The sequence below is a fragment of the Dermacentor variabilis genome, chromosome 3 (assembly GCF_050947875.1).
Source record: "Dermacentor variabilis isolate Ectoservices chromosome 3, ASM5094787v1, whole genome shotgun sequence".
Lineage (NCBI taxonomy): Eukaryota > Metazoa > Arthropoda > Arachnida > Ixodida > Ixodidae > Dermacentor > Dermacentor variabilis.
The window spans coordinates 35,942,833-35,953,216 of NC_134570.1; the positions used below are offsets into that span (position 1 = coordinate 35,942,833).

A 10,384-nucleotide genomic window follows, 5' to 3' on the forward strand; every position below is an offset into this window, starting at 1 on the left:
TGGCATGGTGAAACCCTCATTCTTTATTGAACTGAAATAAATCTCTTGCTTCACTGCAACTATTTAGTGTCAAGTTTTACTTCAGTTGGGAGTGAAGTTTCATGAGTAAAACGAGGTAAGCAGTGAAATAAACTGTACCGCGCACTTTTGAAGAGTGAAATGCTCAGACTCCGTACACTGTGTCCATGTCTATTGCACACCTCATCGCTTCCGCCGATGAAAAGACTTCCAAGAGCAGCAGACGCTCCGGAGGTATCAAGTACGATGCCATTTTGAAATTATCGCATGACGACGATTTTTCTGCTTCTTTGATCAGCTGGCGGAATAACAACCCCGCGCGGTCAGTGAGCCTTCGTTGCCAACAGCTGTTTTCTAAAGTTGTATCCTACTATAGTACTATTCAAATTTTAATGAAAATTAGAAGCGTTACTTAGCAATGATTACCGCCATTATGACCTGTAGAAAAGTGGCGGTCAAATAACATCAGCTTCAGCAGGCCACATCAAACAAGTGATAGAGTATAACTAAGTATAACAAGTTGCACCGGTCTAACCAACTGCGACGAAGACAGCAAAATGACACGCTTGCTTGTATGGGCGTTCTCGGGATCTAGGCGAACGCGCATCCAATTCCGACAAGGTTTGCACTTTGGAGTGTCTTCTGTCCCACGTCGACTTGTGTCACCAACCGGGAAGAATAAAAAGAAAATGCTCCACGAAAACCCGTTTAAAGTCGAATACGAAATGGAGTCAACCGCCAGCAGCTGGCATAACGTCTGTAGAGCCAGTGCCTCCTTGATAAAAATCTGTGCCGGACACACCACCTTCGGCGGCTGTCGAACGCCAGTTCTCGCCGCCGCCGCTAGGGGCGCTGGGCAAACAGGGTCTGGGCAAAGGCTGCCACTGCCGCCATTCCGTCTCTATGTAGCCGCATTGGTCGTGAGCCACAGTCTTCTTTATTCTCTGCTTCAGTTGCGTTCAACCGTGCTCCACTTCGCTGTGTGGGATAGCTTCAGACAAGTACGTGCATAGCATGCCTTACGATGGCCTACTGTTGTGTGCCATTATGTAAATCGGACGAGAAAAAAAAAACAGCTGCCCTTTCCTTTCATGAAATACCCGCTGACACGGACGCACGAGCACGATGGCTTGGCGCAATACGACGAGACAAGTGGTCGCCGAATACTACCTCATGCTACACCAAAGTGTGCAGTCGACATTTCAAAGAAGAGGACTTCATAGAAGGCAAGCGACGACGTCTAAAGAAAGGGGCTGTGCCGTCTGTTTTTGAAGAATACCCGTCCCATCTCCAGCCGAAATCAACGCCGGCGCGAAATACAACAAGCATCGACAAAAGAGTGAGTGCTACAATGGCGCGAAACGACTCCGCGAGCGGCACAGCGATGGAACAGTCGATGCCAGCAGCAGCGCCTACTTCATCTGTAGAGAATATGTCTGACTGCTGCTCCATGGACACATCAACGGCAGCCAACTCGTGCGATCAAAGCGTCCAGGTAAACATCAAGTCAACTTCAAGCGTGCTTGTTACTGAGAGAGCGAAGTGGATAAGGAAAGAAAAGGCCTTGAGGAGCCAGTTGCTTCGACTGCAACAGACGGTCGACAGGTACAAAGTGGAATTGAAAACGCTACACGAGGATGCCCTAGTGGCGGATGTTTCTTACATCAAGGAAAGGGCGGAAGAAAAGGAACCTGCAGCTCGATTCTTGATTGATCAAATCCAGAACTTCAGAAAGAAGAGGCCAAGCTGGTGTGAGGAGACAATCCGACGTTGTGTAGTATTAAGGCATCTGTCGGCAAGGGCATATGAACACATTCGCGGTGAAATGCTTCTGAAGCTTCCTTGCAGGAAGACCTTGAGCAACTATTTCGGAACCACTAGTGGAGAAACAGGCTTCAGCAAACTTGCCGAAGATCGTCTTAGAGTAGAAGCTGAGAGCTTGAGTGTACCGCAGTCGAGAGTGTGCTCACTCATTGTCGATGAAATGAAGATCAAGGAAAAGCTGCAGTACAACAAACAGCAGGACTGCTTTGTGGGGCACGCCGACGTCTCTTTGGAACAGCAGCGTGGTGACCTCACCTTAGCGAACTCTCTTCTCTGCTTCCTAATCACTGGACTCTCGACATCGTATATATATATATATATATATATATATATATATATATATATATATATATATATATATATATATATATATATATATATAGAGAGAGAGAGAGAGAGAGAGAGAGAGAGAGAGAGAGAGAGGAGGCACTGGTAGAGCAAATCGGGCGGGCGCTGCAGCGACTAGCAGCGACTCCACAACGGCGCCGCGCGCGGCGAATGTCAGGAGCTAGGATAACGGAAAAATCGGCGCAACGTGAATGCGGGATGCTGTCACCCAGTGCCACTGTCGGGAACGCTCTCTGAATTTTGTGCTTACCAAAGGAGACAGTTAGTACAGTGTAGTGGCTAGCGGCCAACTCGTTCCGGAACCGAAACACAAGGTGCAACAGTTAGCAAGCTGTCGAAGTATGTGGGAGTCGGAGTATGTGAGACACTTGACATTCTGAGTGTACGAATTCTCGATGTTCCTATTTTCAGAGAACACCCGCTGCGGTGGCTTAACGGCTATGGTGTTGCACTGCTAAGCACTAGGTTGCGAGGACCGAATCCCGGCCGCGGCGGTCGCATTTCGACGGGGCGAAATGAAAGAGTGCCCTTGTCCCGCGCTTTGGGGCATGTTAAAGGTCCTCTGGTAGTCAAAATTAATCCGGGGTACCCCACTACGACGTGCATTATAATCAAATCCTGGTTTTGGCACGTAAAACCTCAGAATTCAATGCAGTGAGTCTTTTCCAACATGGAATTTACGCAGAAAGTGTGGCGATCATTCTGTGAGCCTTTATTGTCCTTGAATCATATATATAGGGCGCTTATAAAAATATCGCTGTGGTCGTCTGCTGACCGCTTTAAACAACGCAATCGAGTGACAGGTCATCGTTTATGTTTTAACCAAGCTGCGGTTGCACAGAAGAAGATTGTTGTAATAGTTTAAAATTTCGGTGTATCAACGAATGTACTTAAATGCCTAAATATTAGCAAGAACAAGCTTTTGACTTCGTAAGTTAGCTCACTCTCTATATTTCATTTCTGCATGCCCAAAGGGTCGGGAATATGGTAATTATGTTTATTGATGAACGAGTCAACGTGCGTGTTCTCTTACCGGAAAAGCAAAGTGAATATCTGAATTAAGAATATTTTGGGTACGATAGCGGGCGATCGATACCTTTCCGCTGAAAAACTGAGCAGTGTGAGGATTGGGAGGTCAATCCCACCGCTCGTAACCAGTTGTCAAGATTGGAGTCGGGCATGAATTAGATGGTAGCTGGCCCATGCCGTCGTCCAACTTATCCACGCTGAGGACGTTGTTGAAGGGAAGGACTGCTTCTCATCGAGAACGAGGAATATGGGTTTATTTACAGTGTCTACGTAAGGACGTTGCAGTTCATCACTCTAGCATGACTGCGAGAGGAAGTGCTGAGCAGGCGCACAGCAGCGGTTTGTAAACACTCGGTCCTCCTTCGATCCCAAGGTGAGGGAAACGTTCAACCAGGCACCGTAGACGAGCCGCCTCTCTGCGCGAGGGACACACACACACACACACTTCCGCACAGGTTCACGGTCCCTCAACCGAGGTCAGACGGTCTTCGCAGAACTCGGGGCTGACGTCAGGAATGGTGAGTGGGAAGGGACCTCGAACTACGTTCCCTCGGGGACTCCCTTGTTCACAGCAGACCGGGTCGGCGGTGGCGTGTTCAGTTATAAAGCCTGGTTCGTGGAACTCATTTCGGCAATCCCGCGACGGAGAGGCGAGGACGCGGCATTGTCCTTCGCACACAGTATACTTAGTGACGCCGTTTGGCTAGAGCGTAACGGTGGCTTTCCAAGAAAAGTTGACGCCGCTGTCGCAACTGGCTGGGAAAACTTGCACCTCAGCGGGCCGTTCTTAACAGCAGCACTATAAACGCATTAGGACGGTAGGGACGTGAAGCGCTTCACGTGCGTCCATTGCATTTTAGCACCACTCAGTTTCCTAGTTATGTCGGACCAACTATAGCCCGAATTTATTAGGCACTATAGGTGAGCCGAATGTTCCCGGTGACGTTACCCGTAGAGTAACGGACAAGCAATGCTCGAACTGAATGCTGCATGTATACTCGGATCGCACGGTGCTGGATGCGTTTATTCGATGGCCTTTCGTTGATCTTTTTCGTTACCTGTGCATTGCGGTAAATCTCCCAAGTATATGCAGAAGAAAAATGCCCCGAATTACTACCTCTTTGCTATTTGAGCTCGTGGGTTGTGGTATATATCTAGGGCATGAATTATAGAGTAAATTTGAGGAGGAGGGGGAATGTTCAAGAAGAAAGTGAGACCACAAGGAGACTCGTGCCAAGGCTGAGGGGGGGGGGGGGTGAATAAAACGAAGGCAGCCTATCCCACCTCCGGAGCAATGCGCCGGCCACTGAGCGTCGAGTCAACCCTCCAAGAGCCGGCGTGAGGACCAACCACGCCCAGAAGAATTTCGTGGGCTACGGTTTGACAGGGTCGTATACAGATTCATAGACCCGTACGCGTATGACGCGGCAGCTGGCCTACCCATAGACTCAACGGGCCCTGTGCTCCGTGTGAGTGTAAAATAAAAAAAGAAACTAAACTATATTCTGGCGTTTGACGTGCCAATACCACGATATGATTATGAGCCAAGCCGTAGTGGGGAACTCCGGGTCAATGTGGACCACCTGCGGTTCTTTAGCGTGCACCCAATGCGCGATACACGGACGTTTATGCATTTCGCCCCCATCGAAATGCGGCCGCCGCGGCCGGGATTTGATCGCACGCCCTCGGGCTTAGCAGCGCAACGCCATGTCCACTACGCCACCACGGCGGGCCGTGGCAACGCAGTGCTCGTTCTGGGTCGAGATACCGGCGAACAGCACAGGCCGTACGCTGCGCGAAGGGAGAAAAGAAAACGGGGAATGCGCGGCACGTTGGCCTCATGGCTCACCTTCGCTGACGCTGCAGTGTCCCGGCGGGCACGGCTGCCCAGGAGACAAGCGGACCGACTCGAGACGGCTGGCTGCCAGAGGTGCGCCGTTCTTCGCCCGGTAGCCGCTCTGCTCTGCTCGAGCCGCGCGCCGGCTGCTCAACGTCTTCATCTTCATCTTCCCGCCTAAAATGACTTGTCATCGCAGCTTCATAGAATCGACAAAAAAAATTTAAGTTATGGGGTTTTACGTGCCAAAATCACGACCTGGGGCGCTATAACGTAAAGCTATTCCAAACTTTTCTATTCCAATTCTGCAATCAGCACTCCGCGATTGGTCGAAAACTTTTTTGACCACCCCCACTTCGCTTGTCAATCACGCGACGTCACGAAAACCGCGATAGCTCCCCATGTGATATAACGCGCACGCACTGATTATGCATCTTTGTACCAAACAAAAAAATAGTTATTTCTGATTCGACGCCTTTTAGCCATTAACCCTCGGCTGTTGGTCAAAAGTTTTCGGGCTGCACCCACTTCATGTACCTGTCACGCGACGTCACAAAACAGCGAGAACTCACTACGTCAAAGCGACGTGTACGCGTTAAAGATGGATTAATATGCCGAACAAAACTGATTCTTTTTCTGAATAGCTGCAGGCTGCCCCGTTCCGAAAGGAATAAAAGATGGCTGCCGCCGATCGCTCAGGCACTGGCTACTCGCACGTGCCGGAGAGTATGGGTTTATTTGCCTACAATAAACCTTCTTGCGTGGTTGTGTAACGTTTTCAAGCATTTTCGGAACATTTACGACCTCGCTGAGCCAACTTTTCTATGCTGAGGATACTTTTTAGTGGCATTCATAACCTTCCGTTGCGTGCCGCCGCGATTTTCGACCAGCCACCTCAAGCCAAGTAAGGGAAAGCGGACCAATCGCAGACGCCGGCGCTACCCTCTTCAGCCGGTTGTCGATTTTCAGGGCACTGGCTCGGCCCCATCGAATCCCTCTCCAGCTGAGGGTGCTCCTCGCCTCTTGTGAGCCAATTAGATAACACAAGCCGCTCAGTGTAGGCAATGTTATTCGTTGTTAAAGCCAACAAAAGTGGCCTCCTATAAGCGAGGAGAGCGTTTGGTTGGTCTGTTCATACAACCCTGCTGGTCACCGCCCGATGCTTGCGTCGGCGGTTACGCAAATTTGACGTCAGGAGATTGGAATAAAAACATATTGGAATAGTTTTACGTTATAGGGCCCCTGATTATGAGGCACGCCTTATACAGTGGGGGACTCCGGATTAATTTTGACCAGCTGGGGTTCTTTCATCATCATCATCAGTAGCAGCAGCACCATCCTATCTTATGTCCACTGCAGCATGATGGCCTTTCCCTGCAATCTCAATTACCCCTATCCTGCGCCAACCGATTCCAACTTTCAAGTTATTTCATGTGCACCTAAATTTAAGTACACGGTGTTTTTGCATTTCCCCCACGTCGAAACGTGGCCGTCGTGGCCGGGATTTGATCCTGTGACTTCGTGCACAACAGCAGAGCCACTAAGCAACCTCGGCGCGTGCAGAGAATCGACCATCTGCACGGTAAACTAAGAGGAAATGCCAGGTCATGAGCAATATTCAACAACGAAATGCGAACAACGCTTTAGTGCCGTCTGCTCAGCCCATGTGGCATATACCGCGTGATATGTTGTAACAATAAAATTGACACGCCATCCCGGCCCTGCGAAAGTGGATGTCCAGCGAAGCTGTTGAAAGCCACAAAACTACAACTGCTGAGGGTGGGGGGGGAATGCAATGCTTTATTGCTTCAGAGTAATGGCAGTAATAGTAATTTAGAGTGCAGCGGCCGCGAGCAGGCCACGACGTGCAGGCAAGAGCGAGCTGCGAGCGCACCAGCACGTTCGTGGTTAACACGTATAAGCCACCAAAACCAGCAAAGGCCGATTTCACCAACCTCCTTTCCGAAGCCAATCGACTGGCGCAAGCTAACCAGCTCATCGTAGTTGGGGATTTCAATTCCCCCCACCGTGACTGGGGGTGTCAGTCAAACTCAGCAAGAGGAGTGGCAGTCGCACGAGCAATAGAAACCCTCGGACTGGAACTCCTCACCGACCCTTTATATCCGACCAGGAAAGGCAACAGTGTCACCCGTGACTCCTGCCCCGACCTCACCCTAACGAAGAATGTCGCCGACGCCACGTGGACGAACCTAGGCGAAACGCTGGGCAGCGACCACTGCATACTCAGCACGTCCATATCATCATCCAAAATTAGAAGGGGTCTGGGCACCGCCCGTATCATAGACTGGCCCAAATTCCGCAATGCACCCTTCCCGTCAGGTCCCATTCACTCTATTCACGCCTGGAGCGAAGACATCAGACAAGCATACAGAACAGCAACAGAAACAATACACCGCACACCGGAAGCCCCAGAAATAGACCGCCACCTACTCAAGCTATGGCAGAAGCGCGGCCGGCTCGTGGGAAGATGGAAAAGGCAACGCCTAAACAGACCCCTCCGCCTGCGGATTGCACAGCTCACGGAGGAAGCTCAAACATACGCCACCAACCTAGCACAGCAAAATTGGCAACAGTTCTGCGAGTCACTGCGGGGAACGCTGGGAACCTCCCGTACCTGGGCAATTCTGCGAAACCTCATCGACCCCTCTAAATCAAAGTCACAATCTACACGCACCCTGAAACGCATTGCTCACCTCTTCCCGGGAGACGACGCAGCACTGCTTGAGGCTCTAAGGGACAAATACATCGGTACTAGTACCGCCCCACCGTGCTCTGCGACCTACCAGGGCAAGGAAAATCCTGCACTCGACGCTCCCATCTCTGCGGCCGAGGTGTATGCCGCCGTCCGATCGTGCACCCGAAACACGGTGACGGGAGTAGACAGAATCACCAACGCCATGATCCGCAACCTGAGCAAGGCACAGATCAGGGACCTCACCAAGTACCTCAATGACTCGCTCTGGGAGATGAATGAAATTCCCTCCGAGTGGAAACACTCGGAGATCATAGTAATTCCGAAACCGGGCAAGAAGCCGGTGATCGAATCACTACGACCTATATCTCTCACATCGTGCCTGGGCAAGCTCTACGAGCGAGTCGTCCAGACGCGCCTCCAACACTACATGGAAGACAACAATCTTTTTCATCCCTCCATGATTGGCTTCCGGTCGGACTTGTCGACGCAAGACGCCTTCCTTCTCCTGAAGGAAGAGGTTCTCTCCAACATCCCGAGGGGTGGCGAACACATCATTATGGCGCTGGATCTCAAAAGTGCGTTTGATAACGTGTCTCACGAGGCCATTCTCTCGGAGCTCAGCAATCTCAACTGCGGCAAGCGCACCTTCCAATATATCAAGAACTTTCTGTCCAGCCGAACGGCAACAATAGGAATGGGTGACACGAGATCGGACCCTCAAGACATGCCCAACAAGGGCACGCCACAAGGATCGATCATCTCCCCGCTCCTATTTAACATCGCCATGATCGGAGTCGCAAGGGCTCTGCAACAGGTTCCGAACATTGGATACACCCTGTATGCGGACGACATTACGATCTGGACAAACACCGGCTCCCTAGCCGAGAAGGAAGACACGCTTCAAGCAGCAGCAAACTGCGTCGAAACCGAGACCATTCGATGCGGGCTCTGCTGCTCACCCGACAAATCCGAAGTTATCCGCATACAGGGACACAACTACAAATCACCAGGCAACCTGAACATCCTCCTACACAGGGCTCCGATCCGGGAAGTGCCAGTCATCCGGATCCGGATCCGGACTCTGCTCGTATGTTCTGTCCCTAGCGGCAAAAGGGGCGAACTAGACCAGGCGTGCTGGAGCAGCGAGATCTGTGCACGTCTGGAGTTCAGTAGGTCGTGCTTCATCCTCCCCTTCAACTCTTCCAGAAAGACGTTGTCTTTACCCTTCTAACCTTTTTAAAGGGGCCCTGAACCACTTCTTATTGAAGCGGAGAAAGACATTTGAAGTGAAGATAGGCTATTTCAGAACCACTTTGCCGCAAAAAGTACTTCGATGCGTTCAGCAGAAGCGGAGTTATCGGCAATCAAACACGGACTCAGCTGTTCTCCCCTTCCTCCTCCAACGTCTTGCACTGCGAAGGCTACGGTGGAGACGTCACCGTGGCGCGCAGTTCAAATTTCCGATTTGGTGCCTATGCCGCGCTAAACGTAAGCCAAACACGGCTGTCCTCAGAGAGCCGCAGTGCGCTTAGCATTTTTGTAGGAAACCCTATGCGCTTAGCCCGTGGCTTAGCCACTGGACTCGTGGCGGCACCTCGCGGCGGCCGCGGTGTAGCCGAGCGCAGCGACCAATAGCAGCCGCGTATTGTAGTATGCTTTAATACGAAATAAAGCACACAGAAAAGAGCGAGGATCGTGAGGTTTTTAAACGAGAGCGTTTGAGAGAAAGGTGACTTCGCGCTCCGCTTGCAAGCTCCACGGATCGCGTACGACAGCATAACTTGGCTGAGATGTTTACAACAGCGTATGCTACCCGCGGACTATGTTACTTCACCAAGCCCGAGGGGTGGTTCAGGGCCTCTTTAAAGGGACACTAAAGCGAGACAATAAATCAGTTTAGGCTAATGAAGCATTGTTTGAGAAACCTGCAGGCAGCTATTTAAAAAAATAGTTTGATTATTAGATGAGAGAGTGAAGGTCTAAGTATCAGTATTTGAATTTCGCGCCGAAACCCCAGCGCCGGTACGTCAGCGTGACGTCAGGGATTCCAAAGTATGTTTTCTCATTTGGGCCGCGTTATAGCTGAGTAAAGGTTCTTGAAACTTGCCATGTTTAATATTTGGTTCCTTTAGAACACAATGTAGTCAATGTGTACCGCTATATATAATTAGTAGGTCCTAGAAGATGCCATCAAAATCCAAGGCGTCACAGCCCCCAGGTGCGGGAAATTAAGTAGGCGTCGCCAACCGTATTTCGTTCTTGCGCTTTTTCTGTCTTACCAAACGTCTTATTGTTGTAAGAGTGGTGTTTTTGGTTTTGTAGAACGGTAATTTACTGATGCAGAAGAAATCATTTTTCACTTTAGTGTCCCTTTAAATATGAAAGTTCGCCCTGCGGTATAAAAGGTGTGAAGCATGTTATACGCATCTACATAATTTGAAGACCGGAATTTTGTTATTGTAACCCCAAAGTAAGGAAAAAGGTTTTTTCATTCCTCCATCATTGCACGAATGTGCGTGTCGTGTACTTGTTGTGAAGCTTTCTATGTTCATAGTCTCGTGTTCTTGCATTTCGCCCCCGTCGAAATGCCACCGCCACGACCAGGATTTGAT

General features: G+C 50.3%; 1 protein-coding gene across 1 annotated transcript in view; it reads right to left on the reverse strand.

The window, feature by feature from the left end:
- LOC142573931 (uncharacterized) overlaps nucleotides 1-5,245 on the reverse strand; it is a 184,585-nt gene extending 179,340 nt beyond the window's left edge. Inside the window, exon 1 of the mRNA XM_075683132.1 lies at nucleotides 5,069-5,245. The gene's annotated coding sequence lies outside the window, so the exon portion shown is untranslated. The remainder of the gene's footprint in view (nucleotides 1-5,068) is intronic.
- Nucleotides 5,246-10,384: the final 5,139 nt, after the last annotated feature.